This window comes from Euprymna scolopes, chromosome 45 (genome assembly GCF_053919585.1).
Source record: "Euprymna scolopes isolate OS-2025 chromosome 45, ASM5391958v1, whole genome shotgun sequence".
NCBI lineage: Eukaryota > Metazoa > Mollusca > Cephalopoda > Sepiida > Sepiolidae > Euprymna > Euprymna scolopes.
The window spans coordinates 30,528,803-30,540,343 of record NC_136526.1 but is presented as its reverse complement, the minus strand read 5'-3'; positions in this window follow the sequence as shown (position 1 = coordinate 30,540,343).

Sequence of the window (11,541 nt, the reverse complement as noted above, 5' to 3'; positions counted from 1 at the left end):
ATAGATATGAATATACATAAAACTTATATAAATATAAATGTAGATAAAACTTATATAGATATGAATATAAATAAAACTTATATAGATATGAATATAAATAAAACTTATATAGATATGAATATAGATAAAACTTATATCGATATGAATGTAGATAAAACTTATATAGATATGAATATAGATAAAATTTCTTGTTCTTTTTATTATTTGGCTGTAACAGAAAAAAGGTTATTTCTTTTCTAGAGTGGTTTGTTTTCATTTTAGTCAGCCACTAGTAGCGAAATAAAATGGCAGACGATAGATAATTGACGCACGTGTGTTGGACAGTGAAGGTAGAAAATGCGACAAAAAAGTATTCTTCTCTTTTTTTGAAATTGCGTTTTTGTTTTGTTTTTTCTTTCTTTTTGTGCATATTTCGCTGATTATTTTACAACATCTGCATGTTTTATTTGCGACAGTAAAAATGTTTTTAAAATGTTTTTTTGAACGTAGATTGTTCCATTCTTGAAAAAAATCACGTTGCGGTATACCAATCTGTGGAGGACAGGCTGGCCTGCTTATGTTATAGACGATCCCAGCCTCCATGTTGTTTAATGTATTTAATGGTAGAGTGTTTGACAAGCCAAAGGTCGCATAATGATGATGAAAACATACCGATATATATTAGTGAAAGAATGTAGATTTATTTACATAAATTTACATGTGCGAAAAGAATAAGAGTTTGTTACTTGCAGTTTAGGCTGATGGGTTAGTCAGGAGAGTTGATGTGGTGGCCATACCAACCAGGAGTACGCGCTATCACATCTTCACTTGTCGAGAGTTCAGTGGAAAGAGGGAGAAATATAAGAAACAGGAAGTGACGTGGCTGTATCGCTCTCTGGTTATCAAAATTAAAGGGTGACAATCAAGTTAGCTTGGGAATACCGTTTTGTGTCTGTGTGTCCATTGGCTGCGAAGTTGAATTCCCACAAATACCTATTGTTGGCATTTTATAAAAAATTGAGAATATTTATTACTTGATGTTGAATACCTATTATTGACATTTTATAAAAACTGGAAGAATAATTCAGACATGAGTTCAAAGTTTTCCAATATTTCTTCAGCTTTGACTTCTTTAATCTTGTTTTAATACTTTGAAATGTTGACCAATGCACAACAAAGAGCAGTATTTTATTTCATGTCACATAAAAATACAAACGAATTATGCCATTCATCGTTGGCCATCAATGCTACAATCAACTATTGGTAAGTACAAGAAATACCATCTCTACAGTCGCTGATGATATGTTCCGTTGTCTGTTTAGAATTTCTACAAGTTTGTTGCTGGTCTCCACCTGTAAGTTTGTTGATTGTCCTTCCAAACTTCGCAATTGCTCTGCCCAGGGCAACCTAGTTATTTCTTGAAAGATCGTTCCATATGGAACATGTACAATTGGTTCTTTGTTAGCTTCATTCAATTAGTTATTCCACTTGTTTAATCTGTCATCGCGGGAATTTTGTGACCAGGTTACTTTAATGCTTATTGTTGTTATAAAATGCTTCTCAATTACAAAAAGCCTCCTGGCTAAATTAGGGGTGCATTTTGTCGTTTTCTTGTTTTGAAAATTCTCACATTTAGATCCCTTCAAAATATGCGAGAAAGGTACCATGTCAATCAATCTGTACACCTCTGGTAATAGGATTGATCTTAGATTCCCAACAATCATGTGGCATTATTTAGTACTGGGTCAAGTGATTTCGTATGACACAATCGCGTTCAAACTTCACTTCAGTATTTAGCAGCAGATAAACTATTGTGAGTGTGTGAGTCTCTCCACAAGTTTTTCAACGTTTTTTTTTTTTTTTTTGAAGGATAGGGTTTTTGTCCAGTGTGACATCCGCACAAGATTTTCTTTTTTTTCTATTCCAGCTTTCTTGTTGCGTCATAGTTGTTTAGATGAAATATACAGATCTCTGTGTTTCCTGGATTAACGCTGAGTGCATTATTTTTGTAGTAGTGTGTTTGTGTATAACGGGTGTCTAAAAGTCGTTTAATATTATTGAAATTTACTGCCTGCATCCCCAGACAAAGATTATCTGCAGGGATGAATGTGCAGATTTCATTAAATTCACATTAAAAATAGAGGAATGATTATTGGGAAGCTCGTTTTTCTGAGATCCCTACTTGCTCTACTTTGTATGCATTTTCAATAAACAATCTCACAATTGGTGAACAGGTATTGTCATATCCTGATGATTGTAAGGTTATTTGTTATTTAGTTAATTTTTAATAGTAGTGGCTTGTTGCATCATATGCAACTCTGAGGTCAGCAAGGACTGAAAAGATAATAATTGTTCATTTTTTAGATTTTAGAGTAAACATTCCCACTGCTTTCAATGGTTTGCAACACTCAACCGTCATCCATTTGTTCTGCAACTTTTCTTTTATGATGCTGCAGATTTGAATAAATGAGATTCACTTTTATATTCACAGAGTTAAAGCTGTAAAACATAAGCGATGCATCTAATTAGCTGTTTACATTTACGTTTAGGGTCTGCCAAACGATTGTGAAAAATGGACCACATGTTTCCGTGACGTCAGATTTGTGTTAACTATACGAACTATGGAAAAGCAGAAGCGACTTAATGATTTTTTAAAACCTTTGTTTATCTTCTTCAAACTGCAATTAATAAATAATCTTTGTTATAATTTTGTTAGGTTTTAAGATTTACACAGTTTAATGATTAATAATATTATACACATTTGTATATTAAATATGAAATACGGTTTTACTGAATATTCATTTGGTTACCTACGGGGTTCCATATTTTGTTCGGTAAAAAGAGACAAACAAAATATGAGGGGGGGGCTACAAAATGCTTAATATTTGTGCCATATTTTCAAATTGGTTTTAATCTGACGATAAAATAGCTGACAAGAGTCATGTTTATATTAAAACTTAATATTTAAAAAAAATTTTAAACACAATTAATTAAAAATCTATGTTGTAAAGAAACAATTTGAAACAATGGGATTTTAATCGTTTTAATCTTTTAAAAATTAATTAATTTTTAGGAAGTTTTTTTTCCTTGGCAATTCAACTGATTATAGTATATATATTAATTTGAACAAACGCTATTAAAAACATAATAATATTAAATTTATATCATTTTTTAATTGCAACTTCAAGGTAAGTTTTTTTCAATATGTGCATTTAAATTTTAAAAAAAATAAATATTTTTTACTTATTTGAACTCTTATGTTTCATAATAAATAGAAATGTCGATAGATTTAAATATATTTTGTTCAAATTTCGAAAAAAAAATATGGGGGGCGGACACACACTAAAAAATATTTTCCTTTCTATATTTTACGGAAACTGCATTTTATATTTAATTTCATTCTAAAATTGATAAGTATCGAAAATTTCACGAAAATCTGATCATTAGTTGATTTTTGCTAGATTCATTAAACACGTGTATATTTTCACGTTTGAAATGCTTACTACATGGGAACGTTATTTTAAAGCGCCAATTATGTAAACAAGATTTTTGTCTTGCGATTTCATTATTTTCGTACGATGAAACATTTTTTTAAAAATTATTACTGGTTTATTTTTCCCTTCTTCTTTTGATTGATAATATTAATTTATGATAAAGTTACATCGTTTTACATATGGGGGGATTTTGTGGTGACTTTTGGTAGTGCCTTGCTTAACATTTACAGTTTACATTTTGCAAAAATAAATAATGTCTATAGTGACGCTATTGTTTCCGCAAAGAAACCACCCTTACACTTTCTTGATTTTTTTAAATTATTTTTTTGCATACACACGACGGACAACTTAGATACAGACTTGATTTTAATGGGATATAAAGCTACCCGCAAAGTCACTAAGTGGAAAATAATTTTTGCTCCTATGAGTAAAAACTGTAGCTATAAAAGGCGATTAAATACAAGTTCGAAATAAAAATGAAATCATCTCCCAAGAAAGAAAAAACAAAACAAAAACGTTTTCCTTGCATGGGGAGAACTCTAGTAATGGCGACCCCCACCCACCTCACGCACAAAGAAGTTTTGGGAAAAACTGGAAAGGCTACAAGAAGAAATTTATGTACACGACAGCGGCCATCTTTGATGTGCAAATTTCAACTTCTCGTAAAACCGATTAATATTTGAGATGAAATAAAAATATTTAAAACTACTGGAAAACGACACAAAATTATGCAAAGTAACTTGTATTTGTTGTATATATTATTTTTGACCATTTATCTGAATCGCTGTGGATGGTAAAACAAATCCACATTTGTTTTTTTCTAAAAAATTAAATATAATGAATTAAATGTTGTAATAGAAAGGAATCCAATTATATATATATATATATATATATATATATATATATATATATATATATATATATATATATATAGAGAGAGAGAGAGAGAGAGAGAGAGAGAGAGAGAGAGAGATAAGTCACAGATTAGAAATCAAGTTGTCCTATTAGATATCACAGTGAGGTAATAATTTCAGGACGATCCTCTGATGAAATAAGCAATTATTGAAAATCCATGGATTAAGGAAATAAATATAATTCTTCTCCATATATTCCTTGTTTCAAACAATAAATTCTTAACTTGAATATATTTTCATAGATATTTTAATCAACAGAACTGAACTTTAATCATTATACGGGGTGGCCACAAAGTCACGCATCAATGTTAATATTTATTTTTTATTAATATAATTTTTTAATTTTATAATTTTTTATTTCAGATCAGACATGCTATTGACTACAGAGTAGCAGCGCGTAGAAATAATTTTATTATCTAGTCGTGATGGTGCAACCAACAGATGGTGATGCTGATTTACTGAATCGTGTCTACAGGAACTTTGAATTTCGTATTGGCTCGTGCATAGCTGCAAACGGCGAACATATCGAACAATTGTAATCCTTGTAAAGAACTTTGAATTTGAATAAATGTTACTACTATAACTTTTTTAATTTTTTTAACTTTTTTAATTAACATTGGTGTGGGATTTTGTGGCCACCCTGTATATATATATATATATATATATATATATATATATATATATATATATATATATATATATATATATATATACACACATACATATATATATATATACACACATACATACATATATATATATACACACACATACATATATATATATACACACACATACATATATATATATATACACACACATACATATATATATATATACACACACATACATATATATATATATATACACACATACATATATATATATATACATATATATATATACACACACATATATATACATATATATATACACACACATATATGTGTGTATATATATATATATACACACACATACATACATATATATATATATATATATATATATATATATATATATATATACTAGCGGAGGGAGCGCCCAGCTTTGCCTGGTCGTAAAATATGCTTAAATATATTTTAATTTGTCCAGATTTTGTATGTATTATTGTAGAGTTATGATTTCAAATGTAAAAAAAAAGTATTTGGGTGCCATCAGCTAGAATCGAAAGCAAAACTGTAGCATTCAAAGCTGATGAAGTTACCACTGTACCAACGTGACTCGCATTTGAACTGATTAAAAATTTAAAATAAGCTAAGATAGATATACAAAGTGTATAACGATTTTTTTTTCAATTTTGACTCATTTTGCACTTCTTAAAAACTATTTTAACTGGCTAAAGACCCATAAAAGAGCAATAAAAAAACCCAATCATTTGATGTTCCTAGTGATGCTCTGCGACGTTTAGTTTTGGTAGAGATAGAGTTTGAAAATATGGAGACAGGCAGACAAACAGATATATATTTTTGGTGACAACTTAAATCATTCGTTGACATCTATGCTGATGACACGGCCATCTACGGCAACACATCAAAGGCTGTAAATGATAAAGTTCTCTCTCCTCTGATCTCGAGCGCGTGGTTCAGTGGGGGAAGACGTGGCTGGTTACCTTTAATGCATCCAAAAGCAAACTCCTATCCTTACATCATCAATGCTCTGATCCCCATCTGGCATCAATTGTGATGGATGGCTCTCGTCTGGGTGAGGCCCCGTGTTTTGACAAGCTTCTGGGTTTGACCTTTACTCCTGATCTGAAATGGAACACATACATCAAGTCTGTTGTCAAGGTCGCTGGAAAGATGGTGGGATCCTTCTACTGCTCCAGAAGATATCTCACTACTGATGCAATTCTCTATCTATATAAAAGCTAAGTACGTCCAAGGATGGAATACTGTTACCATATCCGGGCAGGAGCTGCTAAAAACAGCCTATCCTGCCTTGACAGAGTACAAAATAGACTTCATGGCTTAGTGGGGGATGCCCTTTTCTCTACCCTGCAACCTCTCTCCCACAGAAGAGACGTTGCGAGTCTATCCTTGTTTTATCGTTATTTCCATGGCAGGTGCTCGTCTGAACTCCAATCCCCCCTCGCCAATCTTTCACAAAAAAGACCCGTCTAACTGAATCCACTGTGAAAAATTTCCCCCACTCTTTATCTGTGCCTAAATCAAGACGTGGATTCCATGAACAGGGCTTCTTTCTTGGAGCTGCATGCCTGTGGAACTGTTCCGTCTGCCTGCTTCCCACCTGACTACAACTTGGATGTCTTCAAGTCCAACGTTAACAAATTCCTAATGAACCGCCCCCTTAAGTAAACACTTCATCAAATCTCCACACTAACGTAATGTACTTGCAATAACCCTTATCCCTGAGTGGCTTCCGGGCCTTGATAAGTGGTGATCACTGTGTAAAAAAAACAAAAATAAAACGTTCATCTCGGCAGACGATGGTGTATTAATGGAGCTACATAGCATATGGGTTGATAGCTGTTGCCCGTGAAGTAGTCTCCCTTCTTCACCAAGTCAGCACTGTTGGTACGGGTTTAGGTTCTACCAAGTCCCAAAACTACCAACCAGCTTTAATAATTACTAAACGTACAACAAGTATAAACGACAAGAATTTATTAACAAACATGAAAACATGACAACACTGCAATTCAGAACATTAAGGTAAAAAGATTACTCACTTCAATAGTGGGGTTTACGGGAGGAGTGAGGACTGTATTCTAGAGTTGTACTCTGCCTGTCCAACATTGTCTTTTAGGAGAAGAACTTTTTGCGTCCGTGCCTCATGTGTACGGACTCTCCTCTCTTTTCTCAAGGGACCTCACTCCTTACCCTACACCGGTAATCCGGTGCTCTTATTTATTCCCCTACAAGCAGATCTAAGGGAAAGACAAAGCCGATACAGCTTGGTTTTAGCTGCACCACAAGAGTTGCTGGTGATGACAATATGAATCAGCCTGTCTTAGCGGCTCTGTCTCCAAAATTTCTTTTGGGGTTTACTCCCTTAACCTTTTCCCTGATGGAGTAATCCCACAAAACAGTGGAGTTTTTGAATCAGAGTTTCCTTGTAGGTGAGCTACCATCCAAAGTTGACGAGCCTCACCTGTCTGAATCTTTTAAGCATTGAATTATTGGTCGAGCAATGCCAGCAAGCCTAAATAAAATACCGTCCTGGACATGCTAGATATTAACATGAAAATGACGTCCAAAATGCAATGGAATTCGATCAATATAAACAATCACACAACAAACAAGAACAGATAGAGAGCAAACACGTGTGGATCGCAAATTCGCCAACCCCCACCCTCTCATTTTGTTTCTATCTCTTTATCTGCTTATTAGTTTCTTTAAATAGATTAAATAAAAGACAGTGTTTTTTACATGAGCGTCACTTTGATTTTGATTTTCTGTTGGGGTTTACTCCCTTAGTCTTTCTCCTGGTGGAGTAATCCCACTAAACAGCAGAGGTTTTGAATCAGAGTTGCCTTCTAGGTGAGCTACCATCCAAAGTTTACGAGCCTCATCTGCCTGAAGTGACTGGTCTTAAGGTGCTAGTAGACCAACTTTGCCTCTTCTTCCAGTTAGTATAAACAATTTTGTAGAGCTTTATTCACTCGATTATGATAAAAACAAAATGGAAGTCGTTAAGCACATATGCACAGGGTGACTTCGATGATTGACGGTCACAGTCTGTTTCTATCGACAAGCATAGCCATTGTTTTTTTTAAGTGGAAGCTGGACCCTGACACCCACCGCAACACAGATATTCTTATTTAAATCAATGCGGGAAAGAAACAACCGATAACTTATTCTGATTTAATATATTTAACGGTAATACATTTTTAAAATTGTACGAAAATAAAGAAATTTTTTTGAACATGTTTATTTCAGAAATTTATGTAAACATTTTTATTTGAAAAAAAAAAATTATATGCGATAATTTCATGAAATAAATAAACGGATGTTCAAAGTAAATAATCTAGAATAACTGGAAACTTTTTTATCAGATGTCGTGAAATTGGCTCCCATGATCTACTTCCGCCATTTTCCTTACTTCCTGCTGACTATAAGGGGTGAATATATCGCATTAAACTGTTATTTTTGTTGTTGTTGTTTTTAGAAGAAGTTGATTTTCTTCATAAAAGTTGACAAGGATCATATCTTGGTTGCATTTTAGGATTAGCATTATCTTTATTTTATTACCGTTATATCTTAATAGTTGAATTTAAGAAAACAACACAAAACACTAATTCAGTTCAACATCACCAGGCAGAATAGTTGCTTTCATTTCAGGAAAGTTCACAAAGACCTCCCATGCAACGTGTCTTCTTACAACTTCTGTGGGAAAGTGGTTGCAGGGAAGAAAAAGTGCATCACCTACCAGGTTTCAAAGCCAGTTTGAACTTTGTCAAGGCAGAATAGGGTCTTTCGAGCAGCTTCCGCCCAGATATGACAACACTACTCCATTTTAGGAAGTACCTGGCTCTTATGCAGGTAGAGGATTGCGTCGGAAGTTAGATAGCTTCAAGAGACATAAAATGACGCAATTATTTTTCTGCCAACCTCGACAACAGATTTGAGATTAAGGCTGCCATTGCAGGTCAAGAGTAAAGGTCATACTAAGAAGTTTATCAAAACAAGGTTTTATAAGACGAGAGCCATTCATATCAATTGGGGACAAGTGGCGTTCAGAGCGTTTATGGTGAAAAGACAAAAGCTTAGTTTCGGATGCTTTAAAATTAACCACTTTTTTTACCCATTGCACCACATGCTCAAGGTTTGAGGAGAGACAAATAAATCTTGGTCGTTGTTGACCATTTAAGTGTTGCCATATATTGTAGTGATGTTTGTATATGTGCTTATGAGGAAACTTGGAATATGATTTGGGAGATCATTGATAAAGAAAAGGAAGAGAGTTGAGGCATGCTAGCATCGATACTTGAGCCTATTTGGGACGTTTGCTTATCGACGACTACTATATTTCGTACTTTTGCCTATGGAGGTTTATTATATTTGGGACTTTTGCCTATCAACGACTACTTGTATAAATTTGTCGGAGAGAAAAGCGTCAGCAGTTGAAAAGATATATGGAAGTGAAGTATACCTTTATGCCAAACCCTGTCACATGCTTTTGAAACGTCAAGAAGTAATGCTTTGGAGGGAAAATCCTTGTCAAAAGATTCACTAATCCTTTGGGAAATTGCAGTAATACGGAAACCATTTTGCTTATCACTGAGTAAATTGACTTTACTGAGGTGGTTGACATTTTCTCTATTTAACACGGATTCAAGCAACTTACTCATTGCACACAGAAGACTAATTGATATGTAATGAGATGCAGAAGACGGATCTCCACTATCTTGAAATATTGCGCAAATTAATGAGGTTTTCAAATTATGTTAGGAAGCATTTCTCGTTTATGTATCAATTGCACGGCTTTGTAGGAATGAGTGATATTTCTAAATTCCAGCTTTTTATCTACTGTAACTGGAATATCAGACCAGTTGCTTTGCTGGCATCAAGGTTCTTGATGAGCGTGGCAATATCACACGCTGATATTTAGATGCCACACAGATTATTTTCAGTCTAAGGAGGAAATTTGGGAGGTAAATCCTGATCGCAAAGGGTTGAGTTTGCTGCAAATTTCATGGCAAAAACCTTAATCAGATGCTGACGAAATAAACTCAAATCCATTTAGGACCTTGTTTATCATTCTCCAAGCCTCTATTTGGATTTGATCAACTGAGCATACAACATTCTCGTGTTTTCAATAATCCTTTTGCGGTGATTGCTGGCAGTCCTATAGTCGATTTTAGTTTTTAAACACCCTTTTCTTCAACCCCAAGTTTGAAGAAAACCTAAGTTTCATTTTTTGTTTGTTTTTAAGTTTGACTGATATTTTTGTTATTATTTATTTATTTTTTTAAATTTTTTATTTATTTTTTTTTTTAAATTTTTTATTATTTATTTACTTTTTTATTTATTTTTTTTATTTTTAATCCATTGTTTTTATTTTTTATTTATTTTTTAAAATTAATTTTTTTTTTTTACTATATTGAATATTGTGATTAAATCACAGAATGTTTTAGAACACTTTAAAAGGGATTACCTAACTGCTAGTCGCCTGAGGCGCCCCTACTGGACATTTCAACCGGGTCGCTTGTGCATTTTTTTTAAGCTAGAGGGTTTTTTTTCTTTTTACGTTTGACTCAGATTTTAAAAAATATTTCCCTAATTCTGCAAAAAAATCTATTATGGTTTTTGCAAAGACTTTTAATGAAAAATAACATCATGTCAGTTTGTCTAAATTGAAATCGATCGTTTTTGAATACCAGAAAACTAGTGTAAATTATTAAATATAATTCTAGTTTTACTTCACGCAGATTTCTTATTGTACCTATTAGGTTTGGGCAAAAATGGGCGGACAACGATAGAGGGACATAGTTTTGAAAGTCAATTTATCATAATTTTTTTGTAGGTTTCCGACTACTTTTTGATTGTATTTGAAAGATTAGAAACTAAACTTAATTTTCCAAAAGGAAAAAATATTTGTACACGTGAAAAAAAAAAGTTATCAAAAATGTTTTCACGGCGAGCTAACCAATTCAGCTAAATGTTGAAGTAAAATAAATTCATTGTAAAAATCCTTTAAAAGATAAATATTATTTTTCTGAGTCTATTTCAAAGATAATTAGTAAAGTAAAGTCCTAAAATATTCAATTAAATTAAAAAAAAAAAACACCTTGTTTGTGCAAAACATAAATTAAGTAGCCCAAAACCGAGTGATTCTGCCGTTTCGCAAAACGCAACAAACTAAAATTTTTCTAAACACGGAATATACGAGACCCAAAATTTCAGCCAGTCGAAAGACTGTGAAAATGACATCATGTAATTAAAAGGGAGGAAGGGGTGAGATTCCCCCCTCCCTCCACCCTCCAGACGTGCATTCGTACATTCCAATTCTGAACATTTGTATAAATTTTTCCATTTTTTTAATTTAACTATTTTTCTATGTTCCTGTTTACAAATGAATTTTTTCTTAATTATTGTTCAATATTATATAAAAAATTATGTTACGCTGAAAGTTTCACATTCTTGCGAGCAAGGAAATTATTAAAATCTTGCTTATAAAAATTATGCAAAACCCGT